The following is a 23,616-nucleotide window of genomic DNA, read 5'->3' on the forward strand; positions in this document are numbered from 1 at the left end:
TTAAAGTAACCTAGTAGTATATTTTAAAGTGTGAAAATAATATATAGATAGTAAACTATAAGTATGATGTTACGTTCACTTAAAGAAAACTTATAAGTATACTTGAAGAATAAAAACTACTAGATTTTTAGTATACTTTAAAGTGAACTTTCATGACCTATTTATTGGGCTAGAAGTATATAACTAGTAAACTAACAGTATACCTAAGTTCACTTGTAATATAGTTCAAAGTACAGTTGCAATATAAAATAAAACTTAGATGTAAAGTAGTTGTGCACTCAAAATGTACTTCTTTTATACTTAAAGTATACTTTTTATAAACTAAAAGTGGGCCAATTTAGTCCCAAGAAGTACTTAAGTAGTACACTTACAAGTATACTACTAGTACATTGATATTAGTATACTGGTTACATAAAGTGTACTTGGGAAATATACTTGAATTTTACTTAAGTATACTTACTAAAATGAACTTGAAGTATACTACTTTTTTGTAAGGGTATTTATCCTCACATGACCAGCATTTACGTTGCGTCTCGTTTTCGTCACGTGATGACGGCGATATTTAGTCAGAATTTTCGTTGATGAAAGCAACTATACTCCCAAGCCTAACAAAATAAGCTGTGACAAGGACTGAGTGCATAGAGGGGACACAGGGGGCTGAGTGTATGCTACTTGTCCAGCCAACACGTCTTCATAACTAAATGATTGAATAGGTCGCCTGCCAACTCCCAAAAATGACATATATGACTGATGGAGAGCATCAACAACAGGTGTACCAGACTAGTGTATTTTTGAACCTACATTGTCACGTGGTTAAGAGTGGTAAACAGTCCCAGTTTGCTTGGTTTCAAGCACCAAAACTACTTGGTTAGGTTTAGGAAAAGATCATGGTTTGGGTTAAATAAGTACATCACTCTTATGGTCAAAAAAAAGTCAATGCTGATTTTCAGTTTCACATGGGCCATGGATATTGTTGTCCTGGATGAGAGTTCTGTGTTTGTTTGACCCATACATCCACCCCACCTGCTCCATACGTGGACCCACGGCCATCACAATCTGACAATCCCAGATTCCGAAAAAGTTGGGACATTGTCTAAAACATAAATGAAAACAGAATGCAATCATTTGCAAATGAACAGTGTTTACAAATTTAAGGAAATGTTTCTGAGCCCATGTAGTAATATCCTTCATACAATCTTGTTTTTCCACAGTGTTGAACTTTGAACCATTTGCTTGCGAATGTCTGAGCCTTTCCAGGAAGCCTCTTTCATACCGAATTGTGATACTATTACCTGTTACCATTGAACCTGTTTACCTGTGGAATGTTCCAAACCGGTGTTTTAGGAGCATTCCACAACTTTCCCAGCCTTTAGCTGCTCCTGACCCAACTTGATTGAAACAAGTTGCTGCATGAAATTCAGAACAAGCATATATTTACAAAATGACCCAATTCATCTGTCAGGGAATTAATTAGCTTCAACCAATTATCATTCTATTTAACCTCATACTAAAGGACACACTGAATTTCAGAGTCCCCGCAGCAGCTGTCATACAGCCCCTGACTGAAAATGTGTGAGAGACAATAAAAGTTGAAGTTCAGTTCTTTTTGTCCAGCCAGGCAGCAGGATGTAAAGTCACTGTTTTTGTTTAGGTGGACATTTTTAGAACCCAGAGAGACAAAACAATGTGTACTACGTCATACAGTGGAAGATGGGATGGGTTGACCCTCTCACACAAGTACAAAGCAACAATGCACACACACACACACACACACACACACACACACACACACACACACACACACACACACACACACACACACACACACACACACACATTTCCTGGAGACTTATCCTAATCCTAACCATAAGCACTACTTCCCTGACCCTAACCCTAACCTTAACCTAACCATAACTTTAACCTAACCACAACCGACTGGATGGATGGATAGGAAACAACTGACCCAAAGATCTTGAGTCTGAAATGTGACCTTGAAAAGGAGCCAAAGTCTCTCTCTCACACACACACTAATACACACACTTACTCCGCCCTCCTTCTGAAGTTGCTAGGTAGAAAATCACTCCCATAAATGCTAAAAAAAAAAAGGAAATCACCTGCACTGTGCCAATTCACAACCACATATTTTATTGGACATTTACCAAAGTTATCGTGCATATTGGTGGGACAGGAGACAGGAAGACATGCAGAAACAAACATGAATGTGCGCACAAGCATATTGTGATACATTTCCTGCTCTGCTCTTTTCCACTTTACCTTGTGTGGTCCCTATATTTAGCTCAGTCCAGGGAAACCAACCAACACAGGCAGGAAAACTAAGTTGGGAAAGAATTGAAGGAAGTCTAGTGGCCATTTAGACAAACAACTCAGACACTGGGATCAGTGCTGGCTGAATATGCAGCAGAACTGTATATGGCAGAGACAGACAAAGGGCTTCAGAATGACAGAGGGCCATCTGAAGAAAGCGTTAGGAGATACTTTGATGCAAAAGTGACGACTGGAGGGCTATTGTATGCTGGATTCAGTAGCAGCCTTGTAAATTCCGCCTGATTTGGGTTATGATGCGGATTTGAATGGACAAAAGGTGGATCTATACATGAACATGTTTCAAAGGTGGATCCATGTGCTCTGCTGATAGATCTTATTGAAAGTGTCAGATGAGGTAAGGTTCATATTTGGTTGCCTAAATGTTTGAATGGAAGAACAATACTGTCTGATATATCTGACTATCTGATTTGCTCCTTAAAATTAGGACCTAAAATATCTTTTTGATAATGGCTGCAATATGAATTTCAATTTGCTTTAACTGCATATTGTATCAATTTTGTGCTGCTTTGGACAGACATAGATCACATAACGACTCCCATCTGTCAGATATTTAGTGGAATAGTTTATTAGGACCAGAGGTGGGCAGAGTAGTCAAAAACTGTACTAACTGAGTTATAGTACAAAAATTATTTGTTGTAAAAATGAGTTGAGTAGCAAATAACTTAAAGATTAAAAAGAGAAAAAACACTATGACACTGCTATAATTTTCCTTCCTGGACATGACTAGAATTATTTGAACCACCGATGGTCTTCCTCAGGCAAAGGTTAAGAAGTGAACATACTCCTATTTATTTGTGTTGAAATGATACTTAACATCACCTGACTAGATAACCTGCAACATACAGTACACCAGGATAATTTTCCCCCAGCTGGATGGCTCATACAGTTGGACGGTGTGTGGTCAGCAGTAGTGTCTCTGGTTTTTCTATCACTCACTCAGTTTTGAGTGTTTAGTCATTGAGTGGTTGTTATTTGCTGGGCTTTAACTGTGCACTCCCTCATGCCTCTTGGTGCATAGTGAGTTGTTTTCTCACCTGCTCTGCTCAATGCTGGACTATTACGGTGTGTCACAGTTTTCCAGTTTCATTCCCTCATAATGAATATCAGGTATTGTACTGTCTCTTTGCATGTGATACACTGTGGTGCTGTGACCGTTGGTGAGGTATGGACTGGTTATTGATTTCTGGTGAAGTGGGTGTGTTTGTGCTTGTGGGTAGCAATATCCTTAGAGGGCAGAGCATATACGAAACAGAGAGTTAGTTGTATATTGTAAGTCTATGAGTACTGGTGCAACCCTCTACAGCTGTGAGGCCCACTGGTTCCTTTAACTAGCTGAAGAAAAAGTTGTTTTTTAGAACTGATTGTCCAGCCTCAGTCCCATGTATTACTGGAGTGTCCACCAAACAGTTTTTCCCAGCTGAATAATGGGAGAATGTTCTTCTGAAAACACCTAGCTGCGAGCACTTTGTAGCACTTTGGCGCCGGAGCGTTTTTTTTTTTTTTTTTCAGCTTTGAATCAAGCTGTAACTTCTGGATCTGAAAAAACAAAGCCAACGCAGAGTTCCTCAAGTGGCCACCTGAGGCTGGTTCTGTACGGGGTGAATTACTCATTCATTTAAATCATACGCTTAAATTATGCATAGTTATTGACATGGACAGCTAGTCACTAGGTTTCAGCAACCAGGCTTCATTCGGCTTACCTCTGTTCCACCCACGTTCCACCTCTTTTTTCACATTTGGATTAGCTGAGAGTTTGGTGGAGTCAGGCATTGCCAAGCTGGCGTTGGCTGGAGCTACTGTCACTGAGCTTCACAATGGCTCTTCAGAAACCTATAGGTGGCATCAAGGAGATTACATCCATGTTTCATACAGTGAGTGTCAATCTTTGTCATTTGTACATTGAAACAACCGCTTGCATTGTACATGCATTATAGATGTTGACATTACATTATAATTACTATTCATTACATGGGTAATGAATTACAATTACTATTGACATTACAATTACTATTCAAGCTATTATTCAAAAGTATGTAGTATGTATGTACTACATTCATTGTCACACATTACTTGCTATTAGTTCATTGTAGCATTAGTTCATTAGACAGTTATCATTTTGGATCTCCTGAACCACAAAATAACTCTGAGGAGATGTGGACCTGCGAATCGATCACATCTTGTGATGTGCCACAAATGTATGCATTCAACTTGCTCCTGCAGTGTGTGTACGGTTCCAACATCTAGATGTTAACTACGCAAGTGGGATTTCTTAAAAAAAAAAAAAAAAAAAAAAGGAAATCTCATAATGGGTGTCTGGCCTTAAGACTGTTGACATTGCCTATGAAGCACTTCAATTCTCCTTAAAGATGGAACCCTCTCCACTTGGCACACATTATCTCTTTCTACTACACTCATCTTTTTGACAGTGCTAGCTTTGTACACAAGAGATCTCATTGCTGTACTGTACATTCATGCTCCCCTGATGATTATTTTTAATACTATTAATCAAGACTACCCTCAGGACTAACTTTACATTTGTAGCCCTACTACCAGTGTTGGGAAAGTTCACTTTCTACATGAACTAGTTGAAAGTTCAGTTCACAAATTTTTACAATGAACTAGTTCAGTTCATAGTTCATAATTCAAAATTTTGAAGTTCACCATTCCAAAAATGAAATAGTTCATAGTTCTTTTTTTTTTTTAACATATGTTGCTGCAAGCTATTATTTTTCAAAATTATTGCCACAGCCCATATAGAACCACAGACAGCAATTATTTTATCAGTTTTAACACTGTAACTATGCGTCAGATTTCATCTTCATATCCAATTTTGAATCCTTATCCAACCAGGGTTTACATTAGCATTGAGGGGACAGCATTTCCCCATTGTTGCTTTAACACTTTGTTGCTCTCCATTCAGTCCACACTAGTGGCAGCTGCAGCTTTCACCCCATGTGACTGAAGTGTAAATTTTCTTTTTGAAAGCCGGCGGGCAAAGTTTGCACAGAAAAGTACAATTTTTTCCCATCCTCACAGACCTTGTCATAAAACTCGTTTAAATGATCATATGATGCCACCATGCTGCTTTTGTTTTAATGATGCATGCAGCGATGCGACACTGGTGGCTGATGTTGCCAGATTTTTTTCTGCTAAATTTTAAGGCCTCTTTACACTGTGTTTTAGCCGGGTTTTCGTCTGTAAGGCTCTATAGAAATCTGGCACCCTATTGAACGAAATTAAACTGAGAGAGCGTTTAACTAGCCGTTCACAGACACCAGAATGAACGAGTTCACAGTAAAGTTCATCAGGCAGTAATACAGTACATTCAGTTCACATTCGCCCAAAATATGAATGAGTTCATGAACTATTGTTCAATGAACACGTTCAGGCACAACACTGCCAACTACTGGTAAGACTCTAAGAGCAGAATGATACTCATTGTGTTCAACACGCTGTAGGATGTTATCAGCACTGTTGCCTCTTCAAGCAGCCTTTGCCATGTTGGACCTTATCACTTCTCAGGCATAACTGAAATCTTGCTCATAATCAGAGAGATGTATCAGAAAGCCTACTGTACTCTATGTTTGAATTGCAACTGAATCAAGCACTACAGTATCTTTGTAGTCGTAACATATTATGTAGTCTGGCTTCTCTCACGCTTGGATATTTACAGTTACTTTAAATGGCACTGATTGAAATTATCTACCAAAAGGGCAAAACTACAGAATTAAATATTAGATTAAAGCGGTTTGCACTAACAGAAAAAGATAGTAAGATGATGGACACCTTAATAAAAGGTTGAACCCTTTGCTTTGTCACAAAGTTTATTTATATGACACTGTTGCATCTCTTCATTCCTAAACAGTTTGTTGGCCTACATCATTCCTTCAGAATGTTTTAATGCAAACACTTCATACAGACTGGGTCTCACAGGTTAACATGAACAGCTTTTCTTGGCAACCTATCAAAACCTCAGTGCCTCACTGCTTTCCCTTGGCCTGTTGTTTTCAACACAGGCACACTGGAGTTGCATACATTCAAAAGAAGTAGTACCATAGCCAAAACATGCAATACTTAATTAGCATAATTATTTCATTAGCTGTCACCTGAGAAACTGCACAGAATAGAATGATGGTAACCTGACCCTTCCACTATTAATTTATAAAACAATTCAATTTATTCATTATTCCAATTAACTGGCCGCAGTTTGCTCAGAGTTCGGTTACCTCTGGGTTTAATGAATAACCCCCACTGGCTGTTTCAGGAAGATCATTTCCCACACTTTCTCTTTCTCTACAAAGCAGGCCTTCATATCATATTAAAAATGGAAAGTGGAATGGTGACTGATGAAGACATTATCATCAGATTAATTTTACTGAGTGACCTGTTGACCTGTGGTCATGTCAATATTGATTGCTGGTAATTGTATCAGAAGTTTAACGGATACTGCTACAGTATAATGCCACAAAATCCTATGGAGGTTTATGGTGGGGGTGGTTTCATTCAACTCAACCCATTGTCTGTTGGTATTTTGTCCATATGTAATGATTCTACACCTCACTGTGTCTTTTGTCTTTATGAAGGATGTCAGAAAATGAGTGCAGGGAAGATGGGATGGTAGATTTATACCATCATGGTAGATTTAAGTATTTAGGGCAACCAATTCAAAGTTAATGTCATGCCTAATCTGTACAATATCTGCCTGACGTCACCAAGCTTTAACCATTAAGATGATGTATCAAAAAACAGTCATGCCACTTTTCTGAAAGGCACGAGCAAATAATACTCTGAACCAGAAACCAAAAGGTCAGATCAGAAAACAATTCTAGGTCATTTTGGAAAGCAGTAACAAATTATGTATTTGATTGTTTTGTTCTGAGGTGGCGCAGCAGGTAGTGCGCGTGCCTCACAGCAAGAAGGTCGCAGGTTCGATTTCCGAGTCGGGCTTTTCTGTGTGAAGTTTGCATGTTCTTCCCGTGCGTGCGTGGGTTCTCTCCGGGTACTCTGGCTTCCTCCCACAGACCAAAAACAACCGTGAGTGTGAATGGTTGTGTGTATGTGCCCTGCGATTGGCTGGCGACTGGTCCAGGGTGTACCCCGCCTCTCGCCCGTTGACAGCCGAGATAGGCTCCGGCCCCCCCGCGACCCCGAAAGGGATAAATGGCATAGAAAATGGATGGATGGATGGATAGTTCTGAGGACTTGGGTTATTGTTGCTGGTTTGAAAGATCTGCACTGCATTAACACGCAGTTGTTCACTGTGATGGATGACCTAACTCAAACAAGTCCTATGTCTCTACAAGTTGTTAGCATATGGTCCTGAAATCATAGGAACCAAGGGCAAGAAACAATGAGTAGCCATGTAAAGTGTTCATTATTTTATTGTAAATGGGCTAAATGGAGGAGCTGCCAAATAAAATATGGCAGCTCCTCCAAAATATTAAGCTAAGGGCTCCCACATTGACCTTATAGGCAGACTGTTGTCTTCTTTATTCACACCTACCTTTATTCCTGCTTTGTTTCTTGATCCCTGATTGGGTTTCTAAGTTAATTAGGCTCACACAGGAGCTGTTTCTGTCTGCAATTTTATTGAAGCAGCAAATAAAAAAGTTTTTTTTCTTTTTTTTTGATGAGTGTTCTTTAAAAACGGGTGTCCCTCAGATGAAGAGGTAGTAATTGTACATCAGCCAGTGGCTCAATGCTCTTTGAGAGGGAGTGAGCAGGGAATAGATTAGAATTGATAGGATAAATGGAATAGATTCAAATCCTTAGACAATGGAGTCCAAAAGGAAACTTTCTCACACAGGCTATTCTTTCTTTACTGGGAGCAAATAGCTGTCTTGTGTGCATCTTTATCACTGTGAGACTCAGCTGAAACTGAAACTTTTGGTGCTCACATTCAATAAATAAGTGAAGCTGTGTTCATCCTGCAGAATGTCAAGTGGCTCTGTAAAGGGTATTAGAGGGGCACAGTACACACTGTTCTGTCATTAATGTGCACATGAACATGTGAATATGTAAGAATCATTAAAATCTGACAGAAAGACTGGGTGATGATATACTCACTGGGTGATGATATACTCACTTTGTACAAGTTACATGTTTCAACCCTTTGTTACTGTTCTACTGAATGACAACTCCTTTCTCAGATTGACTGAGTTTGTTCTAACATGATGTCCACACAAGCTGAAATAAAGCCATATTCTGGCTTTTGTGTTTGGCTCTGCATACATGTGCGTGCACACCTTTGAGTGTGTGTCCAAGGATAGCATAGACACTGCTTTTTCTGCATCACTGTGACCTGCTGATGACACATCAGATGTGCCTCAGCATCTCTGGTTTGACTGCACTGATGCCATTTCTGCAAACACACAATCTTGACTGCTAGGGTGTCACACACATACATCTTCACAGTCAGTAAAGGACTTTATTAGCTTGACTACATGTCTAGTTAGAGAACGTAGTGCATGCACACACCATTGTACCATAGTGACAACTATGGTATCTCATCATGTAGCTGGGCTGCAACTAACAGCTAATGATGGCCATAGTTATGGATAAATTTTTGTGTTTTTTATTAATCTATTTATCATTGAGAAGAATGTCTATCACAGTTTCCAAGGTGACAACTTCAGATTGGTTGTGTGCAACTAACAGTCAAAAACATCGAGAGAATAAGCTTACAGCTTTATAAAAGAGAAAAGCAGAAAATCCTCATGAAAAATCTGTTAAAAACCTGTCTATGACTGTGCGTGGGGCAGAAAAAAAAAAATTTCAATCCAGTTACCTGGGTGACAAAGCATACGTATGTATAGTGGTTTGTGTTCCACGGTAGGCAGCTGGTGCTGGTGAATGGGGCCAACATCTGTGAACTGAATCTATTTGGTTGTTTTTTAATGCTGCTTTCTGTTGAAATACACCTGATAGATAGCAGATGGTGGCATTGGGATGTTGACAAGTTATTTCAGTCTTTCTAGTTTAGTAAGATTGTCTTTTTAGCGATTCTTGAGGTGATCAGTAATGGTTGTTCATATTAGTGCCAGTTCCACTGAGGAAAGATCTCCCAGCAGACATACAGATAGGGAGACTGGTATGCTACAACTGACAGTCGTAGCAGGCACCGAAGGCATTAACTTAGGACAGTTTATGTGTAATGTACAGAATGTTTGAATGGATGGGTAGAGCCAGTTGTCATAAAATTAATCATCTGTGGTGTTTAATGAAATTAACACTAGTTGTGGTTAAAAAAGGACACACTAACATTAGCTTCAAATGCACAGTCATCATCAACAGGCTTATGATGATGACGATGATGATGATGATGATGATGATGATGATGATGATGAGGATGATGTGTTCTTCAGTGGAATGGACATTTACATGCTGTTTGGTTCAGATGACGTGAAACTTGTGAGGGGAAAACGGTGGCACGGTGGTACAGTGGTAACACTGTCGCCTCACAGCTAGAAGGTGAGGCACTGTGGGCGCTGGGGGCATGTCCTTCACCATGCCTTCGGTGCCTGCTGCCTTTTTGTGTGGAGTTTGCATGTTCACCCTGTGGGGTGTCCTCCAGAAATAACCCCACTAAAACATGCAAGAAGATCACCATCTGACTGAATGGTGACAAGAAGGAACTGGGTCACCGCTGTCGGCTGGCAGCCCACCGCTCCTGGTCTGCCGCGGAGGAAGGACTTACCAGGATGGGTTAAAGAGAGGTACACCCTGGACCGGTCGCCAGTCGATTGCAGGGTAACATATACAGACAGACAACCATTCACATTCACACCTAAGGGCAATTTTCACCAAGAGTCACCAATTAACCTAATGAGCATGTTTTTGGTCTGTGGGAGGAAGCTGGAGTACACAGAGAGAACCCACGCAAGCACGGGAAGAACATGCAAACTTCACACAGAAAGGCCCTGCCTGACCCGGGATCGAACCGGCAACCTTCTTGCTGTGAGGCATGCGTACTACCTGCTGCGCTATTGTGCCACCCTGTCAGTGATTTCTTACAGGAAAATGAGGATCAATGTGACTGTATGTATACAGTAGAAAACACAAACATATTAGTAGATTGGAGTGCATGAGAGTACTTCATTTGACAGTTTTAGCATATAATAACTTTTCCACACTCTGTACATGATCCTACTAAGGCTCTCGAAAATACCCTTTAAAATTTGTGTGTAGAAATTTGTGTGAAGAAAATAATTACCTCAAACCTTTGGCATTCAGTTATTATGAAATTACTGCAGCAACCAAAGAATTTTATGGTGGCAAATAAATAAATCTGAGAGCTGTTACATCACACTGAAAGGCCGACTGCCAACTCCCTCAAAAGTCCCATCACCTCTAGGCACACTACTGCTGGGTACAGGAGTCAGCAGCCAGACAAACTGCTTGGTAAGGCTGCACTCAGGCAATGCTGCAGATTAATGTGTGACAATAACAGTGCTAACATTCTGTTGCTAATCACATAGTTTACCAGGTTCACCACCTTATGTTGGCATGTTACATTTCCTATGTAGCACTAAATGCAACACACTGCTGAAGCTGATGAGGGCGTCAGTGCGCAAAGTACAAATGAAAATTTGACCTGATGATGGCATGAGCTGAAAGGTTACAGGATCATCAAAGTGATTAATCATCCTGAGGGGAACATGAATGTGGAAACCACTTTTCATGGCAATCATCCAATAATTGCTAAGATATTAATCTGGTGGCAAGGAGAATTAAGAGACCCTGGGGCTCTGGCAGTTGTTTCATCTTTCCAGACATAAATAACACCAGTCTCTAATGATTTGTTTGCCGAATTTCACCAGGTATTGAAGGGTTTTTTTGAGGAAGATCAAATGTGAAAATTCACCAAAAGCCACATTAAAAGATGGAGGTTATGGGGGTTAAATGGAAAATGTATGTAAGAGCATGAACTGCACACACACACACACACACACACACACACACACACACACACACACACACACACACACACACACACATAGTCATAAACTCAGAACCATCTGCTTAAGCCATCCGACCAGCTGTCTGAACCCAAGGTCAATGTAACATCTGTCTGCAGCAGTGGACTATACATGACTCCAACCTGTCTAGTCTGCTCTGAACATCATCTTCATTCTTAATGCTCTACAGTACATGAGTTGCATATCTGTCTTGTTCAAGCAGCTTGATTACAATCTGATTTAAAGTTAGAAACTTAATTAGCACAGGGTCATTTGGTATAATTGAGACATTGATATAATCACCATTAAGAAACTCACATCTCTGTGACGCATTTTGAGTTGTTTGCAGGTGGTTGCTTAAGGTTAGTTTGGATTTTTTAAGTGGGGTATGTACAAGGTAGTTATTCATAGCCAGTGTATTACCTTGAGGTCTAGACACCCCCCTTTTTGAGAAGCACAGCCTAGTACAGAAGCACAGAAGCTAAGTGATGTAATGCTGTTGGTTTGTGATGCTTTCAGATTTGGAACTGAAGCCATTTTATCACTCTATGTTGCCTTCAAAGCAACTAGACTAATTTGACAAAAACAGTCATTTTACCTCACAGTGCATTTGCGGGTCTACCGCTGCCTTGATGGCTCAGTTTGTTTTTGTTATACTGTCTAGTTTGGACCCAAGAAAAGGATCTGAACCACCTACCACTTAAATGTATGGACTTTTATGCAGGATTTAACGCCAATCTAAGTTATTAATATTTTCTGTTTCGATTATGATCACAACTGTAGATGTTAAAAAATGTCAAATGCTATGTGTGTGTGTGTGTGTGTGTGTGTGTGTGTGTGTGTGTGTGTGTGTGTGTGTGTGTGTGTGTGTGTGTGTGTCTGTGTGTCTGTGTGTGTGTTTTCTTAAAGTGTGCAAGTTAGGATTTAAGCACGTAGTGGTAGCTAAGATTAAGGCAGAGGTTAAGTGTAATCAGTGCATGGCTCTCACAAATGTAATAAACCTGATGTGTGTGTTTGTGTGTGTGTGTATGTGTGCATGGGTGTGTGTGTAAGGTCATATGGCAGGACTGCTGCTGCTTCAGGCTGCTGTGTTTACCAACAAGGAGGAGGAGGAGGAGGAGGAGGAGGTCATAATGTAGTGTACGCTCCACCATGGGAGTCTCTGTGCTTGACAGCCAGTAGCAGCCTGCAGCATCCAGCAGCAGTTACAGTTATCTCAGTGAAAGGACTGATCTTTAGCCTGGATGGTTGCTGTTATACTGCTGTTTAGGGGGTAAGATTTGACTGCTTGTGAAATATAGATTTTGTAGTTTGTGTGATATTTCTAATTGCTTGTTTCTGTGACAGCAACAACGAGATTTAAAGCCTGCTTGTTGCCTTGTAAAAGGAATGAACCGAATGACTGTTTTAGTAGCTCGTTTTTCAGCAATGGATTCCTTCTGTGTTATTAAGGCTGTCAGTGTTGGGCTGAAACAATGCGTGTGTTAATGTATGAGTGTTTGTGTCTATGTGTGGTAAGAAGTACAAGTGAAAGATGGCATTATATTGTAGTTGTCTCTCTCAGTTATCAAAACTGGTTGAAGTAGATCATAATGTGTGGTGGACTTTTAAGCACACAGAACAGTGTGCGTGAATGTGTGTGAGCAGGTGTGTGTCTTTGCTTTTATATGATACCTTCTGCTTGAATGTGTGTTTGTGTGCACCTATGAGCAGTGCATGTCACTGGACTAATAAGCACAGAATGACGCATCCATAAAGCAGACGCAGGCACACAGTGACCCATTGTGGAGGCAGAAAAGCACAAGTCATGCTAAAGGGCACAGCTGACTGTAACATGCACAGCTGAGCCGTGAAATCAAAAGGAAGAAAACATAAAAATGTGTCAGTGTGTGTGTCCCGTAGCAATTGACATATAACGCATTAATGTTTTACCTTCCGTGAAAACAGCGTGATGTCCACACAGACAACGTGAAAGAGAACACTTTGAAAGTTTCAGAATGGCCTGTTTGTTGTTCATGGGACGCCACTGCGTCACACTGTCAGTAGCAAGCAACATTAAGTGTTCTTGTTTTAATTGTGCATATTATCCGTACTTACCCTGTTATTTTACTTAGAAGTGAGTGAGATTTAAGTGTAGGCTACTGCTTACTGTAGGTCAAAGCATACATCACATAGTAAACAAATGGATTAACAATATTTTATTTCTGCTTTGACTTAAGTAGCACTTATTTCAGAGGCCCCTTGTGGGATGTCCAACATTGAGCACAATTTAGATGACTAAGTCAAGATCAAGCCCAACAAATGAGTCCTTTCCCAGCTCTGTCATTCTCAGTTTCTTGAGATTGAGATGTGTGATAGAAATAGGCAATCTCTGCTGTTGTAGTCTCATGTGAAATTATAAAATACTGTCTAGCTGAGGGGTTTCTGTGAGGCGCTTAAATGTGTGCATGAGTTTTGTCTTGGGGCTCTGGTTTCCTCCCACACATGTAAGACGTGCAGGGTTTGACAGCTTTAAATTACCTGTAGGTGAGAATATGTTTGTCTGTGTTACACTGACACTCTAGCAACTGTGCAACCTCTGCCTCTCCCAAAGCATTCTGGGGTAGACTTCGGGATGATGCAAGAACGAAAAAAATGATAACCCTTTTACATAATGGAGAAATAGAATTGAAATTTGTAGTAATGTAGAATTCTCTACAAACAAATGCTGTGTGAACACTGCTCATGGCTGATAGCATCATTCTAAAGCAACTCATAAAGAGAAATTGCTGAATAAACAGTAGAATAAACGCAAACAGGTCAAACTTACAATGTCCTTCTGATATGGAAAAAAAAATTGAAAAAAATATTGTACTGCACTTTAGATATCTGTTTCAAAGCTTTTATTGACATGGGTTGTTAATTTAATTATAATTGAACAAATGATTATGTCTACCTTGAGTCAGTATTAATCTTTGCACCACATTTAATTTAACTTTAGGCTGCATAAAAATGTACAGTTCACTACTGTGGTGGTAGTCAGTGAATCACTGTCAAAAATGTCAGATTTTTGTCACATATTGTAAATCTTTTCTTCAGTTGTACTGTTTTTCAAGCTTCTTTAAGGGTTATTCTGTAAAAAATCTTTCTTACAGGTAACAGGTGTTGAAGTGTGAACATTCAGAAACTATACTATAAAAAAATTGTTTTAGCTAAAATACTGTTCACTGTCTGAGTTTAGCTTTTCAGACAAAGTCCAAATTTACTAACATTAATGATTATGCTTACAGAGCGTAGGAGGCGTCCTTGAGGAAGTAAACCAAATAATTTGTGGTTTAATAAACAGTCTATTATCCTGTGACATATGTTTAACGGATCCCAAGGATAACACAACATTGTGTTTAACAGCCAGAAGCATATTTAAGTCCAAGATCAAAATAAAACCATATTTATGCAAAGCAATCCATAAGACTGCTTAATGGTACACGAAAGACAAGAATAATTGCACAAGGCACAAGGCAATTATGCTAAGAGCACAAATGACTAAACAATGCACATGAATTATAAATTGGAGAACACAAATTAGTTTTTTCCTCTGTTTGCTAACTTTAATTATGATGTGATTCCTTTAGTGAACAGCTAATTAAAAATAATGGGTAGTCAACTCAAAGCAACATAAGTAGGTTCCATAACATCCATATCCCTTAAAAAGTTTACTTAAGCTTTCCTTTTAAGTCTTGGGGAGCAAGCCTGACAGTTTTCCTGGTTCTTTTTTGTGTCCAAGCTTTGCAACTGCAATATAGCAAACACCATTGTGCATCATTTAACATAGAAAAGACAGAGTCAAAAGCACACTTTTCCAAATAACTAATCCAAGGAAGAAAACAGTAAAGGAACATAATACTGCATACTGCAGTGGAGTCTCACTTTTAGACACACACACACACACACACACACACACACACACACACACACACACACACACACACACACACACACACACACATATTTTTAGTCGCAACACATGTTTGTGAGCAGTGGTGGAAAGTACATTTGCTCTGTTGCTGTTCGTTGTTTGCATTTTACTTTGACAATTTTATAATTTTATGATTTTATGCCTCTCTGATGTTGTACCATTACATTGGTAACACTTTACAGTAAGGTTACATTAACTAACATTAATGTTAATGCAGTAATAAACGTTAACTAACAGTTAACTAGTAAGTCTAGTAATCATTTACTGATGGTGTTCATGTTAACTCAGGTATTAATTTATACATTACAATTGTTTATAAAGATGCTATTAATACTAGTTAATAATAGTAATAAGCATTAAGTAACTGTTAACAAATGTCTCTCATTAACATTTTAAAGGTTTACATGTTCATTAAGGCACTAACTAATGTTAGTATATGGTTGATAAAGATCTTCAATAGCATGTCCATCCTCAGTGGACACACCCCATGATCTTCATGTAGGGATTTGCTTTTCATTTATCTTCGTGTATACATTCCTTGACTTGTCTAACCTAACGTGTCTATCCTATATGTTACTGTGCATGTGATATTGTTATTGTAAGCATTAGTCATTACTAGTGGCCATTAATGAATGCTCTTTGTTGTTGACCATTACTGTAAAGTTGAAAACATGTTGTTCCTCAATAACACTTCATAAGTACATTAGAGTGCTGAATAAGAATTAATTTGTCATAATTAATAATTTATTAATGGTCTTTGTGACTGTTGTGAAGTTGAAAGCTTGTTTTCCTTCAGTAACACTTCAGTGACAATTCACACATAATTACTTACTTCACACAGAGGCTGACAGGAACTTAATCAACAAAACAGACAGTTGATGGACAGTGAGAGACATTGGCAACTATGTGAAAAATAATTTTTACTGGGAATGGAAATGAATTGGATGGGAAAATAACAGTTTTGCTTGAGGTACAGATATACACAACACCACCATGGGAGAAAGTTGGTGGGGTTAAGTGTTGAGTGACGTGCTCTCATACAGCAACGTTAGCTTTACTGCTACGTGGCCATTCGGTCCTCCGAGTACATTCTTCAGTGCAGAGCAGACTGGGCTTAATGCTTGGTACCATTAGGTTTGAAGCTAGCATCAGCTGTAATGTTTGGTGTCTTACATAAATGTTTTGTAGCTAATATTAGCACCAGTGGTAGCCAGTGTGGTGACATGTGATATGAAGACTGTCTCATATGTAGCTGGTATAGCGACTTACTATGTCAGAAATAAAAAACTTGTTTGTTACTGTGGGTTTTCCCCTGTGAATAGCGGACATAGAATATACAAAACTGTTAGTTTTTTCTGATGCTGCTGCTTCCACCTCAAGTCTTCATCTCTTTAGATTCGGAATGAATCGTGTTGATAATGGATCATTGTCATGATGAACTGATTTTCAGTTGGAAAGTAAGTGTACAATCATTATCCTTAAATGGACACGTAAAAAGATTGAATTGAATGATGCAGTATGAGTGAGATGGCTTATCTGTGAACTTCATGACATGTTAATTAACATCTTTATCAACATATAATAATACTAATTAGTAGCTTACTTAACATGTAATGTTAACAAGAGACATTTGTCAACAACTTGTTATTCTATGAATCAACTCCCTGTTAAGTCTTATTACTGTATTCACTAATGTTAATAGCATTTTTATAAACTAGTACAGTAGATAATATATAAATTGATATCTTAGTTAAACATGAATACCATTAGTGAAGCTTATGAGACACATTAGTTAAACCAAAATTCTTCCATTTTGGTGGAATGCCATTTGGTTTCAATTTTTCACAAAAGTTGCTTTAATTTGTAAGTATGTTTTTGTCATCTTTTTTATTTTTTTATCAGAGCAGCAGTGTTTTCCTTCTGTAGCCTGCACATGAAAAACAACCTTGTGTATTTGTAGTGTGTACTGTGTCCTGCCCATTTCTACTGGCAGACTAAACTAGCATTTATATTATTATATTTATTATATTATTACAATGCACATGTAGACTGACTGGTCAAAGTCTCATGACCTCCAAACAAGCCTGCAAAGTAACAGCTGGTCCACTGTTCTACAGCCAGAGTGTAATCTGCATTGCTCCTCCTGAATCTGCAGTTTGACAATCAGTTGGAGCCTATTTTCCAGCACCCTGGAAACAAAGCCACAATGCCAGGAGTCAGTATGCTGAGGTCCCCGCCTTTGCCTACTGCCTGGCTTGCAAGGCTACTGAACCCAATACCTACCCCTGCCTACATGGTGGTCGGACTGTGTTGTTGTTTGAGGCTGTGCCCAGCCTAGGCCCATGGATCAGTGCCCAGCCACCAGGCACTCCCGGGCTAGCTCCTCACTCAGGTCTTACTCCAGGAGGGGGACTTGATTTGTCTTTTCTGGGCCAGGTGCTGCAGGTCATTTTTGGCTGATTGATAAAGTATCTGGCACTCCCCTCAGACCAGTTTGCTTTAAGAGTTTGCCCCTGACAACACAGCTCAGAGGCTCACAGGGATAAACAAATCCCTATACGATGTTAAGGTTGTGATTCTTTCTGTTTGAGTAAATAGTTCTTTTAGCTCACGGGGTACAGATGGGTAGCCATAAGCAATTACAAAAGTGGAGTACATTTGGCTTTTCTTACAATTGCAGGTAATTACTTGGATTATTTGTTGTCAGTTAAGTTGTGATACAGATACCATGCATTATCCAGTTATTATTAGTGATCATAATAGTGACATTTAGGAAAAATTGTGACATTGATTCTATGGATCTACAACAAACCTGTACCAGCAGCATGACCCACAAATAGTTATGGATAGTTACTGATGCAGCTGGCTTCTCTGGAAATGCTGAGTGATACACACAAGCTTGCATCCCTGACTGGTAGAGAGGTTATATCAGGTTAATGCATTTACAAATGTTAGAGTCACTCCTAAGGCAAAGGCTATTTCAGAGTGTGCAGAGTGGTGATGTTAGTACTGAAATCACCAGACATGTTAGGAATCACCACATTTAAGCATAGTCCCTTTTAAGATCTTATCCATTTACACTCAAGGAACAATGCCTTCTTTCATTTGACTGCAGGCACACACACACACACACACACACACACACACACACACACACACACACACACACACACACACACATACAAATCGAGGTTCATGTAAACGACAACATTTTTGAAAACGATGTTGTGTGCATGATGTTATTTTTGAAAACGGAGGGGCTAAAATATCCGTTTTCCAAAATACCCTGCTACGTGTAAACATAAACAAACCCAAGCCCAAAACAAATGAAGGACAGGTGACACAAATCAATCACAGGGGCAGGAAAACACACACACATTCAGATTGTCCAGCATGGCTTTAATATCATTAATTCCCCTTAATAGTTTCCCCACGCCTGGAGCTTCCCAAAACCACATCTTAGAATGAATGATTGGTTCTAAAGAGGTTACAGCTCTCAGCCTATCCTTAGTTAGAGTGGATGTAACTCCAGTTCTATCAGTACATGTGTGGCCCTCTCTTCTTCTATTTTAATTAGGAAAATTACTTAACATAACATAGCATTGTTATGCATTTCACCTTGCCAACTGACAACCTGAGGACGTATTAATGACTGTGTTATTGTACTATTAAACCATATCAGGGTCCTGGATCTGGCACACATTACTGGAATACAACCTTGTATAATTAATGTTATTTACTACACTTTTCATCCTATAACCAATCAAGTCAATTTCTCTGCTATGAAATAATCTCTAATAATAATAATAATTATCTAGCACTTTGTGGCTAAGGAGGTACAGATATCACCATGATACTGTGCTTTCCTTTTTAATTTTACTGTAATGTAGTATTTTCAAATGACTGGAACTAATTGATACATAATAACAGGGCTCCTCTTGGTCTCAGTGGCATATCGTGTCTTGCAGTGAGTTGGGATTCTGCAGGCATAAAGTCAAACTAAATCAACATCTTATATAAACACCAGGACAAATGACTATGTGTCGTGTTTAGGGTAGGGGGCCTCTCATAATGTCAAACCCATTGAGATTTATCACTGGACAATGTTGTTTCCGTCAGCTTTTTAGCATCTTTTTGTTTTCTAGTTATTTCTGTCAGCTGTTAAGAAACATGACTTAAATCAGGGTTGTCCAAATTGGCCAATCAGTTTGGGCCCATCCTATGAATATAGCAAAAATTAAAATAAAATAAGAATAAATTGAAAAAAATATATAATATTAGGAACTGTTTATGCTGTTTTATTTTTATGGGGCAAAAATGCTCTTTAGATATGTAGGATCCATAATTATTAATTATCTTCTTAACCTGAGCACAGCAGGCAGTGACACTTTGCACAGAAAATCAGTCAGTTAGGGAAACTTGTAATCCTAGCACCATTTTGCATTTTAACAATACAATACAACAAAGTATAAGGGTTTCGCAGAACAGTTGACTAGTTGAATTCAAAACCACTAGTCGACACTTTGCATTGTTGACTGATTTTTCATCTGTGGTTTTAGCACAGTGCATTATTAAAGCAGTGGCAATACATTTATAGCAGATGAGCTTGGATGTACTTGAGACCTTTCTGATGAGAACTGCTCATTGATACTGGATGAAAAATAAACTATATCTCCTGCAATTAATCAACTACATTTTGGGAGTAATTGATTACTACTAAAATGCAACAGTTGTGAATGCTCTAATACAATAGGTGACTGCTTTTGACTTGTGGTCCACCATTAAGTTTCAGTTTTGGTCCTCCAAGGGAAAAGGTTCGGGCACCCCTGCCTGACATAGATGCTAATGTGTCTACTGGGTGTGCAAATGGACTGTCAACTTTATGTCATAATATATTGTTTTTTCTTCTGCTCCCCTGTGGCCAAAAATAAGAATTAATACCGCTTAAAATTCAAATGGCAGCATGATTTGGAGCAATAATTATAGTTACACGATTTGGAAATGGGCTCATGTTACTCAGACAAAAAAAAACCTGTCTGTGTTGAGAATTTTATTGTTATTGGTAATCTTCAGGAATAAAAATATCAGCTTGTGCATACAGAAAGTTCTTTGTTGTTAATAAAAGTAGGGATGAGCGAGTACACCACTATCTATATCTGTATCTGTTCAACAATCTAAATTATCTGTATCTGTTCAACAATCTAAATTATCTGTATCTGTTCAACAATCTAAATTATCTGTATCTGTATCTGTATCTGTTCAACAATCTAAATTATCTGTATCTGTACTCGGAGTCGGCGGGACCTAAAATGGGTGGGGCTTAAATCGGTACATTATTTTAAGTCTGAAATTGATATGGATTGGTCAGAAGTTGCTATATTTATTGTTTATTTGAATACTATTTACAGAACAGCCTCAAAACTGAGATTCAAATCAATGTTTTTGATCACAAAACATTTGTGTAAGTGGTCTGTAAGACTGTTTCTTTTTTAATGATCTGTGTGAACTTGGGGATTCATGCAAACATCCAGTGATGGCAAACAGGGAAATAATATGTCAGCCTTGTTCACTGTGTTCTTCTCAAAAGCACCGCGTTCAGTACGAGCAAAGTTTTCCAACTTACTTTATATCACCAGCCAAACTAAGAGCAAGCAAACGGTTAAAAAGAAAAAACACGACCGGAGTGGAGGCAGTGACCGACGCGACACGAGCAGTTTTCAGCTCTGTCTTGTCAAATGCACCACGTACGTTACAAAACAGGTTCACCAAGTAACTTTAAATATCATACAAACCGAAACAGAGGCGAGCTGAAGAAAACCTAAGGAGTACTGAAGAGAGCAACGTGGGATAGACTCAAGCCAAGCACAGAGAAATTAGTCACTATCTGTGTGTCACTATCAGTTTTAGCTGCAGAGACGTGTCTGTGTAGGGAGGTATGGAGTTAGATCAGTCTCATAATTAATAAATGCACGCAGAAGGATTCACAAATGTATATTGGGATTTATATATAAATGTCTCTCAACACACAAATATTTTTCAATGCACACACAAATATTTCTCATTCTATATAAGGGTCATTCTTCAACTATGGTCAAATTTGGTCTCAAAAATTTTTGAAAATCAAACACATATTTTAGGTAATATTTTGATATGTTTTGCTTATCCATTATGTGTAGAAATACATTCTGGTAGCTGTTGTGATGTAATTATATAGATAATATATATTTATATTTATATATTCCATCACAATGAAAAACGTGATGGAAATGACTGTTGTGGAAATGACAATGTGTCACATTTTTTCAAAAATCTCATGTTGTATTAGCATGCTAATCTCTGTTTTAAAGCTAGCATTAAATATATACAAAATACACGATATGAAATGTTATTTTAATCATTATTTATAAATTCAAAGAAAATATAAGCTGTTTGGAAATGACGACCAATAAACATATTCTTTGTTTGGGAAATATTTACCTTGATTTTTGTCAGCTTTCATATTCTTCCAGGGAGCTAGCTCTGCTCTCCTGCCATGTGCTCTCCTGTGACTGACTGTTACCATCGTTGCAGGTGTTCAAACCTTAAAAAAACCCTCCCTAAAGTTACATTTTGTGGTGTGTGATGGAAATGACAGTGACCCCAAGGGACAGGTGTTCTTTTTATAAAAAAAGACATTTAATACAACTGTATCTTACAACACATGGTATGTTTCATTAAAATAGGTATTTATGTACCATTTGTCTGTAAAGTTAGTTTTTAAATCAAAATGATTGAAGGTCAAAAATCTGACCGAGGGACAATCGCACAATAGCACAATCCATACATATAAAACCATGGTTTATGTAGTAAAAATAACACTTGACCTTTAAATTAATTTTTGTATGTTCCTCTTGGTGTCAAGTAACTGCGCCAAAAAAAAAAAAAAAAAATCAAGAAATGTGTTTTGTATCTATTATTCCTGCAAAGGACACAAATTCTACCATAGTTGAAGAATGACCCATAAATGTAAAAATAATCCACATATAAATTAATAAAGTTCACAAATATATTTTTGATGCACACACAAATATAACTTGTTTTAAATATATATCACGGAAATCCACAAATATCTTTATCTAAACACATTTGCAATTTTCATCTATTCAATTCAATTCAGTTTTTTTTATTTATTTGTATAGCGCCAAATCACAACAGAAGTTGTCTCAGGACACTTTCCATATAGAGCTGGTACAGACCAAGCTCTTTTATCTACAGAGAAACCAACAATTCCCCCATGAGCAAGCACTTGGCGACAGTGGCGAGGAAAAACTTCCTTTTAACAGGCAGAAACCTCGAGCAGAACCAGACTCTGGGTGGGCGGCCATCTGCCTCGACCGGTTGGGTGAGAGAGGAAGAGCAAGAGAGGGAGAGTGAGACAGACAGACAGACAGACAGACAGACAGACAGACAGACAGACAGACAGACAGACAGAAATGCAGTCAGAGAGAGAGAGAGAGAGACAGAGAGACAGACATGCAATCACAGTAAGAGTGACAGTGGATGTAATAACAGTAGCAGTTGCAGTGGATGTCAGGCAGGGCCAAGGCAGGAGACGCAGCTGAAATCCACAATCCAGATTCAGCCACTGTCCATGGGAACCTGCAAGACGACAAAGCACAGAGACTCCGGGGAAGGAGCTAAGTTAGTAACACGCCGTGGTAGGACATGAGAGCGTGCGGATGGAGAGGGACAGAAGGACGGAGGAGCTCGGTGTATCTTTGGAGGTCCCCCGACAGTCTAATCCTATAGCAGCATAACTAGGGGCTGGTCCAGGACAAGCCTGAGCCAGCCCTAACTATAAGCTTTATCAAAAAGGAAAGTTTTAAGCCTACTCTTAAATGTAGAGACAGTGTCTGCCTCCCGGACAAAGACTGGAAGATGGTTCCACAGGAGAGGAGCTTGATAGCTAAATGCTCTGACTCCTGTTCTGCTTTTTGAGACTTTAGGAACCATAAGTAGACCTGCATTCTGGGAACACAGTGTTCGAGTAGGGCAATAAGGTACTATGAGCTCTTTAAGATAAGAAGGTGCCTGGCCATTTATGGCTTTGTAAGTAAGGAGGAGAATTTTAAACTCTATTCTAAACTTTACAGGGAGCCAGTGCAAAGTGGCGAGTATTGGAGAAATATGATCTCGCTTCCTGGTTTTTGTCAGAACACGTGCTGCAGCGTTCTGGAGCAACTGGAGAATATTCAGCAACGAATTTGGGCAGCCTGATAGTAAGGAATTGCAATAATCCAGCCTGGAAGTTACGAATGCATGGACTAGTTTTTCTGCATCATTTTGAGACAAAATATGCCTGATTTTTGCGATATTACG

At 38.8% G+C, this 23,616-nt stretch overlaps 1 protein-coding gene across 4 annotated transcripts in view; it reads left to right on the forward strand.

The window, feature by feature from the left end:
- The first annotated feature begins 2,420 nt into the window (after nt 1–2,420).
- The window catches only part of rasgrp3 (RAS guanyl releasing protein 3 (calcium and DAG-regulated)), a 58,917-nt gene continuing 37,721 nt past the window's right edge, over nt 2,421–23,616 (forward strand). For 3 of the 4 annotated variants that reach the window (XM_070978319.1, XM_070978322.1, XM_070978323.1), the window contains exon 1: nt 12,457–12,576. The gene's annotated coding sequence lies outside the window, so the exon portion shown is untranslated. Of the gene's footprint in view, nt 2,681–12,456; nt 12,577–23,616 lie in introns of those variants that run through there. The other variant, XM_070978321.1, reaches the window with a different exon arrangement.

This window comes from Chaetodon trifascialis, chromosome 13 (assembly GCF_039877785.1).
Source record: "Chaetodon trifascialis isolate fChaTrf1 chromosome 13, fChaTrf1.hap1, whole genome shotgun sequence".
Classification (NCBI taxonomy): Eukaryota; Metazoa; Chordata; class Actinopteri; order Chaetodontiformes; family Chaetodontidae; genus Chaetodon; species Chaetodon trifascialis.